The following is a 16,156-nucleotide window of genomic DNA, read 5'->3' on the forward strand; positions in this document are numbered from 1 at the left end:
ATAATACTGGCGATAAAGGACATCCTTGCTGAGTGCCCCTCATCATTGTAATGGGGGAACTACTTAGTACTTAATTATCAAGGTAGTAGTTGGTGGACCATATAAAAAATGAAACAGATCCGAGAAAGGCCTACCAAAATCTAGCATCTCAAAGATTTTAAGCAAATGACTCCAAGACACTGTGTCGAATGCCTTTTCCGCATCTAGACTCAAAAGCATTTCTTCCATATGGGATGGAGAATTGGAAAGAGACACTATAGCTGCCAGGGCCATCCTAACCCCCTTTACCAAAAATCTACCATGTGTAAAACCCAATTGATGGTGTGCTAGGAATCATACAGGGTAAAAATAATTGAAGGAGGTTGGCCACGATTTTACTCCGTATTTTAAAAACCTGATTCAAGAGTGTAATAGGCCTATAGGATGTAACTAATTCAGGATCCTTAGAAGGCTTAGGTATAACTATAGTATATGCCCTATTGAAATTTGGATAATGTAGACGGTCCTCTAATATACCCTTGTATAGAGTCACAAGAAATGAGACTAATTGGGGCTGCAACATTTTGTAATACTCCCACAAAAAATCATTGGGGCCTGGAGATTTGTTATTATGGAGATGAGAGATAACCTCAGAAACCAGTTTCTGTAATATCCTGAGTCAAAATTTCCCTCTGGGAAGAGGAAAGTTTTGGAAGCCTCGCCTTCTTTAGTAGGTCCCAATGTAAACCAGGAAGCTCTGGAGGGGCTCTATACAAAGAGTCTTAATAATACTGGAATGTGGATACTATATGAGGAGTGGACACCAAGCGGGTGGATGTAGTGGGGTGGCATAATGTCTTAATGTTTTGACGAGTATTTTGTGATTTTTCCATGTTAGCCAATAATCATCCAGATCTATTGCCCCATCTATAGTAGTGATTTTTGTGTAATCTGTTTGGGTCCGAACATTGGTCAACAGAAAGCTCTCCAGTAATTGTCGATGTTATTTATAAGCCTCAAAATCATTATCAGAGGTGTCAGTCTCATAGGCACTATAAGCTGTATGCATAGCACTATGTAAGATATCATATTTACGCCAGTATTCCCACCTCTTCCTAGCCTGGAAAGCCAATATATGACCTCTCATTACTGCTTTGGAAGTTTCCCAGAAGAGAACGGATTCCTCCCAATGTTCTAGGCTGTCATCGACAAACTCCATCCATTCGGATTGGAGGTATTATTTAAAGTGATCTGATTGGCCAAGAAAAGACCGGAATCTCCAAAATCCACACGACACTCCAGAAAACCTAGTTTGAATATCCACAGAAACCAGGGCGTGATCAGACATGACTCTATTATGGATATCACATGAATGTACCGAGGGGATCAATCTATCATCTATCAGTAAATAATCAAAAAAAAAAGACTTGTGTACTCGAGAATGGTAAGAATTAAAAAATTATTTTCTGTGTTTGTGAATTGTGTGCGCAGTAGCCGCACGTGCATCAACAAAGTAGTGCCAAGCGTGCGCCTGTGTCATAAGTAAAGGGCCGGCTGGCTTGACCGTTAAAGGGTGCTGTAACCCCCGAAAGTACACTCCAGTCCAAACCAAAAAAAAAATTATTTTCTGTGTTTGTGAATTGTGTGCGCAGTAGCCGCACGTGCATCAACAAAGTAGTGCCAAGCGTGCGCCTGTGTCATAAGTAAAGGGCCAGCTGGCTTGACCGTTAAGGGTGCTGTAACCCCCGAAAGTACACTCCAGTCCAAACCAAAAAAAAAATTATTTTCTGTGTTTGTGAATTGTGTGCGCAGTAGCTGCACGTGCATCAACAAAGTAGTGCCAAGCGTGCGCCTGTGTCATAAGTAAAGGGCCGGCTGGCTTGACTATTAAAGGGTGCTGTAACCCCCAAAGTACACTCCAGTCCAAACCAAAAAAAATTATTTTCTGTGTTTAGCCGCACGTATATATCAAATTGATATAACATAAATGGAGGACCAAACTTTCTCCGATAAAAATAAAATAGAGAAAGATCAAGAACCTCTTCCTCCTAGTACTGAAGCTGCTGCCACTAGGCATGACATAGACAATAACATGCCATCAACGTCGTCTGCCAAGGCCGATGCCCAATGTCATAGTAGAGGGCACATACAATCCCAAATGGCAAAGTTCAGGAAAATGACCTTGAAAAAGACATTTAAATCAGCTGAAGAGAAACGTAAACTTGCCAATATGCCATTTACGACACGGAGCGGCAAGGAACGGCTAAGGTCAATCCCTAGTATGTTCATGACTAGTGGTTCAGCTTCACATGACGATGGAAGCCCTCCTCCCACTAAAAAAATCCAAAGAGTTAAGCTGGCAAAAGCACAGCGAAGAACTGTGCTTTCTAAGAAGATATCACAAATCCCCAAGGAGAGTCCAAGTGTGGTGGTGGTTGCGATGCCTGACCTTCCCAGCACTGGACGGGAAGAGGTGGCTCTTTCCACCATTTGCACGCCCCCTGCAAGTGCTGAAAGGAGCACCCACAGTCCACTTGCTGATATGCAAATTGAAGATGTCACTGTTGAAGTACAACAGGATGAGGATACTGGTGTAGCTGGCGCTGAGGAGGAAGTTGGCGAGGAGGATTCTGATGGTGATGTGGTTTGTTTAAATCAGGCTCCAGGGGAGACAGTTGTTGTCCGTAGGATGAAAAAGCCCATCATGGTCATGCCTGGGCAGAAGACCAAACATTCCACCTCTTTGGTCTGGCAATATTTCTATCCAAATCCGGACAACAACTGTCTTGCCATATGTACCATATGTAAAGGTGAAATAAGTAGGGGTAGGGACGTCAACCACCTAGGAACATCCTCCCTTATACGGCACCTGCAGCGCATTCATAAAAAGTTACTGTCAAGTTCAGAAACTTTGGCTAAGACCGTAAGCAGTCCAGGGACACCTAAATCCCGTTGTCCTGTTGTATCCAAGCGCCTGCAAACCACACCGTCAACTCCCTCCTCGTCAATTTCCTCCTTAGTCAGGATCGGAAGTAGTCCTGCAGGCCATGTCACTGGCATGACTGACTCTCCTATCCGGGATTCCTCTGGAGGATCCTGCATTGCTACGCCTACTGCTGCCGCTGCTGCTGTTGCTGCTGCTGGGAGTCATTCATCATCCCAGAGAGGAAGTAGGAACACCACTACTTTTACTAAACAATTGACCCTCCAACAGTCCTTAGCGAGGAGGATGAAGTACGACAGCAGTCATCCTGAAGCAAAACGTATAACTGAGGCCTTGACTGCTATGTTGGTGTTAGACGTGCATCCGGTATCCGCCATTAGTGCAGTGGGATTTAGACAATTGATGGAGGTAGTGTGTCCCCGGTTCCAAATCCCGTCTAGATTCCACTTCACTAGGCAGGCGATACCGAGACTGTACAGAAACGTCAGAAAAAGTGTCCTCAGTGTCCTGAAAAATGCCGTTGTACACAATGTCCACTTAACCACGGACATGTGAACAAGTGGAACAGGGCAGACTAAGGACTATATGACTGTGACAGCCCACTGGGTAGATGTATCACCTTACGCAGCAACAGCAGCAGCGTCACCAGTAGCAGCATCTCAGAAACGCCAGCTCGTTACAAGGCAGGCTACGCTGTGTATCACCGGTTTCAGTAAGAGGCACACCGCCGACAACCTCTTAGAGAAACTGAGGGAAATCATCGCCCAGTGGCTTACCCCACTTAGACTCTCCTGGGGATTTGTGATATCTGACAACGCCACCAATATTGTGCGGGCATTACATCTGGGCAAATTCCAGCACGTCCCATGTTTTGCTCACACAATAAACTTGGTGGTGCAGAATTTTCTGAAAAGCGACAGGGGCGTGCAGGAGACGCTTTGGGTGGCCCGAACAATTTCTGGCCACTTTCGCCATTCAGCGACTGCGTGCTGAAGACTGGAGTGCCAGCAAACACTCTTGAACCTGCCCCGCCATCACCTGAAGCAAGAGGTTGTGACGCGGTGGAACTCAACCCTCTATATGCTTCAGAGGATGGAGGAGCAGCAAAAGGCCATTCAAGCCTATACATCCACCTATGACATAGGCAAAGGAGGGGGTATGCACCTGACTCAAGCGCAGTGGAGAATGATTTCCGTGTTGTGCAAGGTTCTCCAGCCCTTCGAACTTGCCACACGTGAAGTCAGTTCAGACACTGCCAGCTTGAGTCAGGTCATTCCCCTCATCAGGCTTTTGCAGAAGCAGCTGGAGAAAGTGAAGGAGGAGCTAAGACAGAGCGATTCCGCTCGGCATGTGGGACTTGTGGATGAAGCCCTTCATTCGCTTTGCCAGGATTCCAGGGTGGTCAATCTGTTGAAATCAGACCACTACATTTTGGCCACCGTGCTCGATCCTAGGTTTAAAGCCTATGTGGTGTCTCTCTTTCTGGCCGACACAAGCCTGCAGAGGTGCAAAGACCTGCTGGTGAACACACTGTCAGCTGAAGCGGAACGTGACACATCAACGGCTCCTTCTTCATTTTCTCCTGCAACTGGGGCTGCCAGGAAAAAACGTAGGTATCCTAAGCAACCCGCTGGCGGTGATGCAGGGCAGGCAGGACCAAGTTTGGACATCTGGTCCGGACTGAAGGACCTGGCAACAATTTCTGACATGTCTACTGTCACTGCATATGATACTGTCACCATTGACAGAATGGTGGAGGATTACATCAGTGACAGCATCCAAGTAGGCATGTCAGACAGTCCATACCTGTACTGGCAGGAAAAAGAGGCAATTTGGAGGCCCCTGTACAAACTGGCACTATTTTACCTGAGTTGCCCCCCCTCCAGTGTGTACTCCGAAAGAGTGTTTAGTGCAGCCGGGAACCTTGTCAGCGAAAGGCATAGGAGGTTGCTTCCACAGAATGTGGAGAAGATGATGTTCATCAAAATGAATTATCAGCTCTTCCAGGGAGACCAGCCTCCAGAAGGTACAGAGGGACCTGTGGTGGTGGATTCAAGTGGAGATGAGTTAATACTTTGTGAGGATGAGGATGTACACACTGAAGAGGGTGAGGAATCGGTGGATGAAGAGGATGAGGATGACATCTTGCCTCCGTAGAGCCAGTTTGTGCAGGGACACATTAATTGCCAGCTTGTTTTGTGGGGGCCCAAACGAACCAATCATTTCAGCCACAGTTGTGTGGCAGACCCTGGTGCTGAAATGATTGATTTGTTAAAGTGTGCATGTCCTGTTTATACAACATAAGGGTGGGTGGGAGGGCCCAAGGACAATTCCATCTTGCACCTCTTTTTTTTCTTTGCATTATGTACAGTTTGGGGCCTAGTTTTTCTAACTGCCATCCTGTCTGCCACTGCAGTGTCACTCCTAGATGGGTCACGTGTTTGTGCCGCCCACTCGTGTCGCTTAGCATAGTCATCCAGCTACCTCGGTGCAACCTTTAGGACACAAAAACACTATTATGAGGTGTGAGGTGTTCAGAATTGACTGGAAATGAGTGGAAATTAAGGTTATTGAGGTTAATAATAGCATAGGAGCAGAAAAACCTACAAATTCTGTGATTTTAGCTGTTTTTATGCTTTTTTTCAAAAAAATACAGATCCAAAACACAAAACCCAGAACCCAAAACACGGAAGGGTGGTTTTGGCAAAACCAATCCAGATCCAAAACATGAAGAAAGATCCAGATCCAAAACCAAAACACAAAACACGAAAAGTGGCCGGTGCACACCCCTAGTAAGAATGGGTCCTTTCAGTCGGGTTGAGGAGCTGCCATATGTCACATAGGTTATGAAGCGAGAGTAATAACCCCACACCTTCCAGTCCCAATATTGGTAAAGAATGTGATGATTCAGACCTATCAAGTGTCTCATTAGCTACCTCTTTAAAGTTTCCCCGCACCAGCAGGTTCGGAGTGGGACGACCCAAAAGTACACATGGAGATTGTGCAAAAAAAATCTAAATAAGGAGAGTTAGGGGCATAGATATTAAGGAGAGTGTTAGGTTCACCCCTTAAAAGCACATCCAGCAAAACATATCTGCCCTCCTGGTCACATTCCAAACTAATAATGGAATAGTCTAGGTGTTTATCAAAAACTATAGCCACACCCCTTTTTTTAGTAATAAAGGAAGATGAGACGCATTCTTTGATCAAAGAGCTACGTAAACACATGTCATCTGAATGCGCCCAATGTGTCTCTTGTTAAAATGCTATATCTGATCCCAGATGTTTAAGATGTGTAGCCACTTTTCTACGTTTGATAGGGGAGTTTAGCCCCCGCACATTACAAGATACCATACGGATAGAATTGTGAACCACAGAGGTTGGGGCAGAGTCAGCATTTGGAGACATTTATGTTAACTAACCCCAATCTAAGAAATTAACCCATGCAGATATTATAGACCACCATGCCATCCACCCATCCCAGCGAGTGGGGGGAAAGGCCAAAAATGCAAAAAAGGGGTTGTCTTCTGCCAGTTCCAAACAACACAAAATACAGACATTAAAAATAATATTTTATATATTTGGTGTAACCAAAGCATAACAATGTGAAAATAGGTTTAATCAAAAATTGAGAAAACAGCTTTGGTCATGAAAGGTTTAAGTATCATAGAAAACATTATTATTAAAGTCAACTGCATTATACATAATAAAACATTTTAATAAACTTTAAATAAGATAATCTGTATCATTAATCCTAAAACTTTTCTGAACATTTTGTCTTGATAAATGTAATTCTGGTAGAAGGTATCAGATGTGCTAGGCATTTTTTTTTTTTAAAAAGGTATTAATTCTCAGACATAAAATTATATCATAATGAGGGGAATTCAATTCAATATGATAAAGAATAGCTGCGGGAGGGAGCTCCTGGAGCTATTCAATACACTGCACTGATTGCCTGGTCGGGAATTGGTTAAATCAGAGAATGACAGTTCTTGTGACTTAACCTGGGTGTTTAATCATAAGAACCGACATTATCTGACTAAAGTGCTGGCCAAGAGGCTGTTAGCGCCGCGCTAAGCCGGCAAACAGCTGCACAGCCGGTACTTTTGTTGGACTTCTCGCATCTCCAGGAGGGTGCGAGAAGAAATACTTTAGCCCACCCAAACATTGCGTTGAATTGAATAACTTTGGTAGTTCCCTCCCACGGCTATTCATCATCGCATTGAATTGAATTCCCCCCCAAAAACACAATCTTCAATTGTTTTAAATCACATTTATTTGGCTCATGATTTTGTACTGTTCTTCTGCTTTGTTACCATATTTTCCTATTAGGAAATTTCCTAATAAGAGAAGTCTTTAGTGTCACTGCTCAGCTGTATGTTTGCTGTAGAAGACCTGAGGAACATTTTGTTGTATATGGTATGTCCTTAGCTTTGGGGAATTTCTGCTAGCAGACTGGGACAGGTCCCTTTTATACTATATTTCCCAGTATTATTAACTAGCTGAAGTACCCTGTGTTGCCTAGGTTTACATTTTCAAGTTATTACGTTTTTTTATGTTATGTCATCCAAATCTATCCAGTGGAAGGCCCAGACCAGGCTCCCTGGGTCAAAGTTCTGCTCAGCATACACCAACAGGAGGTCTGATCGGGACCTCAATCCCTATGTCTTCTTGGAATCAATGTTACCACTCTGTGAACGTTTCAGCCAAATTATGTGATGTTGTCGAAATCCATCAAGTGGAAGGCCCAGAATTGGCTCCCTGGGTCAAAGTTCTGCCCCGCGTACACCAATGTGAGGTCCGACCAGGACCTCAACCCCCTAGTATGTCTTCTAGGATACAATGTTACCACTCTGTGATGTTTTCATCCAAATCTATCCAGTGGAAGGCTAAGAACATGCTCCCCAAGTCAAAGTTCTGCCCAGCGTACAGTAACAGGAGGTCTGACTTGGACCCTAACCCCCCTTGAAACCTGGCCAGGATTCCAACTGGACCACCTTATGTTGGTTTCATCCCAATCAGTGCAGGAGTGTCAGAATTTATAACCAGACAGACAAACAAACAAACAATTAGACCAATGAATTTTTTACATTATTATTATTATTTATTTATTAACAGTTTCTTATATAGTGCAGCAGATTCCATTGCACTTTACAATCGGAATCAACATTACTAGAACAAATCTGGGTTGTAGCAGATAGCCAAAAAGATAAGAGCGCCCTGCTCACAAGTTTATCATCTATAGGGATATAGATATTGATACGCAAGGATAAGTGCTACATTTGAATTACATTGTGGTTGATATAATGGAGGAGAGAGTGCAGGTGATAAGGTTGTGATCTGAGAGAGGGAAAGGAGCATTAGTGAATTCAGAAACTGATCATAGTCTGATAAATACAAGATCAAGGCAGTGGCCATCCTGATGAGTAGAGGAGTCAGTCCATTGGGACAGGCCAAGAAGGGGGGTTAGAGAGAGAAGTTTGGAGGCATGAGGAGATTGTGGACTGTCAACAGGGATATTGAATTCACCCACAATGATGGTGGCGATGTAAGAGGACAGGAAGTGAAAAAGCCAGGCAGAAATATATTCCAGAACATGTTGGGCTGGCCCAGGTGGGTGATAGCAGCAATGCGCAGAGAGAAATGGGTGAAAGTCCTGATAGAATGTACAGCCATAGTTTTGAGACTGACACAAGTATTGGTTTTCACATGGTTTGCTGCTTCAGTGTTTTTGAGACCTTTTTGTCAGAGGTTACTATGGTATACTGAAGTAAAATTGCAAGCATTACATAAGTGTCAAAGGCTTTTATTGACAATTACATTAAGTTTATGCAAAGCGTTAATATTTGCAGTGTTGACCCTTCTTTTCCAAGACCTCTGCAATTCGCCCTGGCATGCTGTCAATCAAATTCTGGGCCACATACTGACTGATGGCCGCCCATTGTTGCCTAATCAATGCATGGAGTTTGTCAGAATTTGTGGGATTTTGTTTGTCCACCCGCCTTTTAAGGATTAACCACAAGTTCTTAATGGGATTATGGTCTGGGGAGTTTCCTGCCCATGGACCCAAAATTTCGATGTTGGCATAAACATATTGTAATTGTCCATAAAAGCCTTTGACACTTATGAAATGCTTGTAATTTTACTTCACTATACCATAGTAACATCTGACAAAATTGCCTAAAAACACTGAAGCAGCAAACTTTGTGAAAACCAATATTTGTGTCATTCTCAAAACTTTTGGCCATGGCTGTACTTCAAATGATGGAAATGTGAGTGAAGGTTCCTGTGGGAGAATTGCATATGTGAAAGATTGGGACAGTAATATTCCAATAAGATTATTAACTTTTTATAGCAGAGGTTTGGAATATGTAATGTTTTATTTTCCGAGCTTATGGTTTATAACTAAATTGAAATAAGAAAAAAAAGATGTAATCTGTTTTTTTGTTTGTTTCTGTTTTTTTAAATTAGTGGTGATACACTTATGTGTGGAATACTCAGCTTGATAAAATTTCAAAGTTCTCATTGTGATGAAAAAGAGAGGGGGAGACCAATAGTGTATTTGGGGCCTGATTCAAAGATGTACGTTCATCCGGTGGTTAGAGGTCTGCACCTGTGCAGGACCCGTTCTGCGCATGTGCAGAATGGGTCCTGCGTGCAGACCCCCCCTAAGCTGCAGCCGGATTGACATACTGTAGCGCTTGGGAGGTGGTGCTGGGGCCACCACTCTCCCAGAATTCCTGCCCTCTGAAGTGACCAGTACCAAATCAGGCTGCGGGAAGCTTCAGCTCCTGCATCCTGTCCAAAGAAGCAACCATTGTGATTATTGGGCGCGATGGTGCTCGTACATGCAGCAAGGAGGTGTCTGACACCTCCTTCTGTATTTGCATTAAGATGGACAGATTTGCAAGGATGCTTGTGTGCGACTCTGCAATTCTGTCCATCTCTCAATCGGGCCCTCTGTTTTTTTCAACTTGTGTGGTGTTGGAAAAATTCTTAAAGATGTCAACTCACCTTATTTAGAGTGAGTAAGAACATTAGACATTCATTTACAAGAGTCCAATGTCTGTCTTAGATGGTTGATTTTCTCCATTGAGGGTGGAAATAATTCCCATAGAATTAATCACCATGTATATGATGAGTTATTTCTAAAAAAATAGGTGGAGACCAAATAGTTTATTCATTTTACCACAAAATCAGTAATTCAAAATATCTCTTGTTCTTACTAATGAGAACTAGGTATAGATTAAAAAATGGTAATATATATTAGGGGGCTGATTCAGAGTTGTACAAGATCTGCGAGTTTAGTTGCAGTGCCTGGATGCTACCGGCTGGGGCTGTTTAAGGGTGGAGAGGCAGTGGTGTCAGAAATTGGGGGCTAATTAGCCCTGTTTTCTGGGTGTGCTGAAGCAAGTGGCTACATCATTTTACACAACTTCACTGACTTCATCTACTTAAAATAATTGGCCATCTTGAGTAACCTGTGTCACCTTAAGATTAACGTTTACAACCTACTGAAGTACATTTTAGCTTATTTTAATCTCCCCCATGCTTTGTCATTGGTAAAAATGTATAGCAAGACTATTGTGTCTTTCCTAACCTCTTCCAACAATTTCTTTACCCGGCCCACAATATGCCAAACTTGAACACCATTCACAGTCTTAAAACAGATTACCCTATCTTTCCTCAAACTAGTTAATTCTCTGACCTCATGCACCTGTCTGACCTTTACTGTGTTCCTGTTTCCTTCCTTGCTGCAACAGTTATCCTCATGACTGCTAAAGGAAGTATTCAGCTTTGGTATTGCTACTCCATAATTAACAGCCAATTTGGCAATCAGAACAAAAGTCAGCTACTAGATGACTGAATAAGCTGCTAGCAGATGTGCGGCCAGGCTTTGTAAAAATTATTTAATTTTACTCCATACTATGGTTCTGATTTAGATGTGGACGCAGTGCTAATATTTATACAGTTGAGCTATTATCGGTCCACTGCTCATGCGTCATGGTCACACTGCACATGTGCCAAGGTACCTTTTCAATGCAGCTCGCAGTGAGGATTTAAAGGCAGAGTGATTGACATTCAGGGACCATTTGGGGGCAGCTACGGGGAATGGCAACAAAAATGCAGGCATGATGTGACCATTTTGGGGCGTGTATCTGCCTACATCTGCTATCCCATACGCAAAAAAAATTGCGCCAGCGTCTTAGCTCCATTCTGCACGACCATAGGGTTACTGAGATGGCCGATTATCGAAGGATATGCTGCATATTTGAATGCAATTGCTTGGATCTGTGAAGCCACCGGTGGGGGTTTCAATACATTTCCAGGTGGCTGCATGCATTATACATGCGCATGGCAGCTGTATACAGGACCGCAGCTGTCATTGCATTAGTGTCCACGTCTGAATCAGGCCCAATGTTTATAAAACTTGAATGCCTATTCAATGAACAAACCATCATTACATACAATGCATTAGAGATATAAAAGCAAAATATATAAGTGAAACCTGTCTTTATATAAGGAAGTCCAAATGGTCATATGTCTACCTTTTATACGCACACAGTACAACAAATAACTGAAAGTGATGTTAAGAATAATATACATTCAAAAAATACTATTGTATGTACACATTGTCATACTAATTGCTTGATAGTATAAACAAATATGTAATATATTTAATATGTGTTCAATAGGGTTGTTTTATAAAATGTGTCCTTATTGACAGAAGTGTAGGGTCTTATTCAGCAGTGCACGCTATTGCACTGCTGAACGCAGACTCCCGATGATCGGGAATCTGCGCAGGCGTCTGACCCATTCTGCGCATGTGCAGAACGGGTCTGCGATCCTGCACGCAGACAGACAGCAGACTGTCATTGATTGACAGTCGGCTGCCATTTGTGGGTGGGGAGGGGGCAGTGATGGCCTCCGTTTTGTATCGCCGCTGTTGGGGGGGAGGGAGGGGACCAGGATCTCCGCCGGCTGACGGAGATTTCCTGACCTCTTCCTCTCATCTGCGGCGGCCAGCTGTGTGACCCCATGAGTCACCTTAGCCGGCCGATGTTCTGCAGAGTATCCTATGCTGCATTGGAAAACGAAGCTCGGATAAGTATTGTAGCAGGAGGCGTGATTCCTCCTGTGCATTATCATATCTGCAAGGATCGCAATGGCAAAGTTGCCTGCACCGTAGCAATTGCAATCCTTGCTGAATCAGGCCCATAGTACCAGTAAAGAAGAAATGAGTAACAGGCAATAATCTGCTTTTATTGAGCTTTTAACACAGTTTGTTTCCCTGTAGATATAAAAGCTCTAAACAGCCACATTCCTAGATTAAGAATGTTTAATTTACATTTTTGCTTTCAGCAATTGAAATGCAAGAGATACCCCTTGAGTTTATGACATAAGAAAATGAACTAAAGAATGTTCACTGATGTTAGATTTCCACAGCGAGTGAACTGAATTGTTATGGGGATTTCATTCTCCAAAATTGAAGAAACAAATTGACTCATATTTTATGTTTCACAGGTGTTATATAAACAGTCAGGTCCATAAATATTGGGACATTGACAGAATTTTCATATTTTGGCTTCTATTCACCACCACAATGGCTTTGAAATGAAACAAACAAGATGTGCTTTAACTGCAGACTTTCAGATTTAATTTGAGGGTAATTACATCCAAATCAGGTGAACGGTGTAGGAATTACAACGGTTTCTAAAAATCCCTCCCCCTCCCGGTATTAAATCCAGTCATCTCTGCTCTGCCTGCTTTTCACACTTACCTTAGTTCCGAGTTCACCTGGCTGCTTCTCTCACTCTCCTCTTTCCCCGGCAGATGCTGCTCTTCGCGATCTGTGGCTCCTCCAACCTCTCCCTCCGGTGCGGCGTGACATCATGCGCGACAATTCCATTTAGCAAAGGAGTGTCCTGTATGTTGGAGGAGGAGCGGCCCGAGCGGACCCTGGCTTCCTCCTCCATTTAATTAATGGGGACCGCCGGTATCGGCGGCGGGGGAGTGTGCGGGCTGCAGCAGGCTGGACAGTGGTGGTAGGAGCCGGTGGGCCCCCCTCTGGTCAGCCAGGGTCCAGGCCCAGGACTCTAGTCCCGGCAGTACCCCCTGATGGCGGCCCTGGGTGCCACCAGCCAATCCGCTCCTAACTGCCATCTCACAAGCTGCGTTTGAAAAATGACAGTTGGGAGCTGATTGGCTGGCACCTTATCACTTTTCACTCTGTCTCCTAACACTGCTTAGTAAATAGACCCCCCAATTCTTCATGCCGTACACAGCTCCTCCATTGGGTACCCAGTGCATCACTAATGTAAATTATAGCAGTGGATGGAAGATGCACTGTAGCAAGCATTGGCTGGCAGGCAATCTTTCAAATTGATAGATAAAGAGTCACACGGATGCAACTATACTGCATACATACAGTTATACTGTACACACAGCAGTTTTAAACCTTTGAAACTAGCTCATGAAATTTTGTTTGTGACACATTTACTGGCACATAGACTGTAACATACTGTGGCGGAGATATATCAAGCCTTTGGAGAGAAATAAAAAACACAGTCTGTCATTTTACAGGCTGTAGTTAAAAATGACAGATAGGAGATGATTGGTTGGTACTTTGGACGGTCGTACGCATACAATGTTTTTCTTACTGCACCTGCGCACGGCTAGCAGTGCGCATGTGCGTACGAGCTCTACCGATGAAAAATACTGACGGTCGTAGGGCTTCCGACACGGAAGTGGATTGCTAAAGTTGATTGACAGGTAAGGCCGTTTGTGGGAGTATACGGGGGTGGTGGTCTGCAAACGGAGGCGTTCTTCAGCGTTTCAAGGCGTTTTAGGGGAGTGCATAAATTACCTGCTTCGTACGACCAAGAATTGTGGATGCATGAAAACGTCACTCTACGAACAGGATGATCGTCCAGGCTAAGGTAGGCAAGAAGCGTTCGTAAGCCACAACAGTACAATCGTTAATCTGATGTTACCTGCGATGTTTCTATTTTGAACCACACAAACCAAGCAGCTAAGATTGCTGCATTGTAACTATTAACACTGCTAATTACCTTGTAACTGATTTCACTTGCGTGTGCATTAGGGTATTCGTAACACAAATGTTTCTTTGTGCTTTTTAAACATTTTTTTGGCAAAACAGTTTGTAAAACATCTTGCATTGTGTTTTGCGTAGCAGCCTTTTTAGATACCATACTTTTTAAACCTTGTATACATTGATATAGTTAAAGAGAGACATTTTTGTTTTATTTGTAATTTGCCTTTCAGCACACGTAAAATATTAATTGTGAACGCAACATTTGCATATAATTAAAATAAAAATCTAACCAAAAATTTTTATTTTTTTTATTTTAAAAATAAAAAAAAAGCTTGAGACATTGGTGACAAGAAATATGGGGACTGGACAACAGGTGAGGGAGGAGATATCCAGGGCTACTTTCGTCATTTGGGCCGGCTCGGAGGAAGAGGTAAGCTACGGACAGCCGACTGGTGTGTAACATGCCGACTGGCCTGGCCAGAGGTAGATGGGATTTCCTCTGGCCTAGGCATAGGGGTCTCCATACTTGCAGGGGTGGCTGTTGGGCTGCCAGTGGTGGTGGTCCTGGGAGGAAGGGAGTCTCGCTCCATCATGGCAGGTGGGTTGGCCTGCTCCTGGGTATTGGCCAAACGATCTAGGGCCCCAGCAATGGTCTCCAGGGCCACCGCCACCCTCACCAGAGTGGTCTCCATCCTCAGAAGAACACACCTGTTCTCCTGAGTTTGGGAGACACACCTGGTGAGGAGAGACACTGCTCGGTCTGATGGTTGCCCTGGTGTAGACTCCACAGGGTCCCCAGATGGAGTACTTGGATCCTCCCCTGCAGAGTCCCCATCTGTGCTGGACCCAGACCTGACCTCAGGAGCAGGCACTACCTCCTCTGAGTCTGGAATATAAAAAAAAATATATATATTTCTTTAAAAAAAACAAAACGCATAGACGTTTGAGCTTTATACTTTTTGTCTAACAAATTAAAATGACCTTCTTGCACATGTGGAGCGTTGAAGTCGGCCATGTCAGTGTCCATAGTGGACATGCCGACTATCTCCTCTTCCGTCACACACCCCTGAGCCAACGTCTCCGACCTCGACAAGGCCAGCTCCTCAGGGATGGGACCACCACCTGTCCCCGCAGCATGGTCCACCCTACTACGTAGCTTCCTCTTCAGTTGGTACTTGAAATCCGTCCATCTGTCAATGTGAATTTAGAAATTTAAAGGGTTAGTTTATTTAAATTAGATCAAGCTTTTGACTTCAGTACACTCACAATATCATTTTCTTACCATTTTTTAACGACTTTCATGGTTCCGTAGGTTGTCCCCACACCATTAACAGCAGTGGATATCTTCTCCCAAATCCTGTCTTTGGCTCCAGCCCCCATATTTCTTGGGGCATTGACAAGGATCTCCATTGTCATGGTCACCAATGTCTCAAGCTCGATCCGTGAAAATGGAGGGTTTCTTGCCCTTGGCCTGCTTGGGTGCGCATCCTCCTCCTCTACTGGTGGAATTGGATTCCCAGCACCTATAACATTGTTGAAATTAGATAAATGTTAAAAATTTGGTTGGTGCAAATATGAACAGTTCTTGTGTTGTTGAAAAAATGTGATTCGCACTTACCAGCCTCAGTTGGCCTCTGCTCACCATGCTCCTCGCTTGACTTTTTGCTAACCTGTGAGAGAGCATGAAGAATACTGCTTGTGCAGACTTTTTAAGAGATGTGAGCGCATCCCTGGATTGGTTACCCTTGCATCCTTATTTGCCTAACTACAAATGCACACCTTTCCTGCATTCCATAATCACTGCGTGGATTGTGCTAGATGTGAGCACATCCCTGGATTGGTTACCTGTGCATCCTTATTTGCCTAACTACAAATGCACACCTTTCCTGCATGTTTCAATACTTGGGGTTTGGTTTCTTTATTTAAGGCAAAGCCAAATGTTCCCTTACTTGTGGGTTGTAGTTGGAGTGTTTTGTGGTGCAGGAGGTGTTTGACAGTAGTTACATTGTTTGAGGTTGTTTGAGAGGTGCTTGTGTGAGTTGTTTGAGAGGTGTTTGTGTGTTGTTGTTTTTTTTATTATTATTTTGGTTGTGGTTTTTTTTTTTAGTTCATTTTTTTTATTTCCTTTATTTTTGTTGTTGTTTTTTTGTGTTCCATTCTTTTTGGTGTTTGTTTTT

This window comes from Taudactylus pleione, unplaced genomic scaffold (genome assembly GCF_031769625.1).
Source record: "Taudactylus pleione unplaced genomic scaffold, aTauple2 ptg000183l, whole genome shotgun sequence".
NCBI lineage: Eukaryota > Metazoa > Chordata > Amphibia > Anura > Myobatrachidae > Taudactylus > Taudactylus pleione.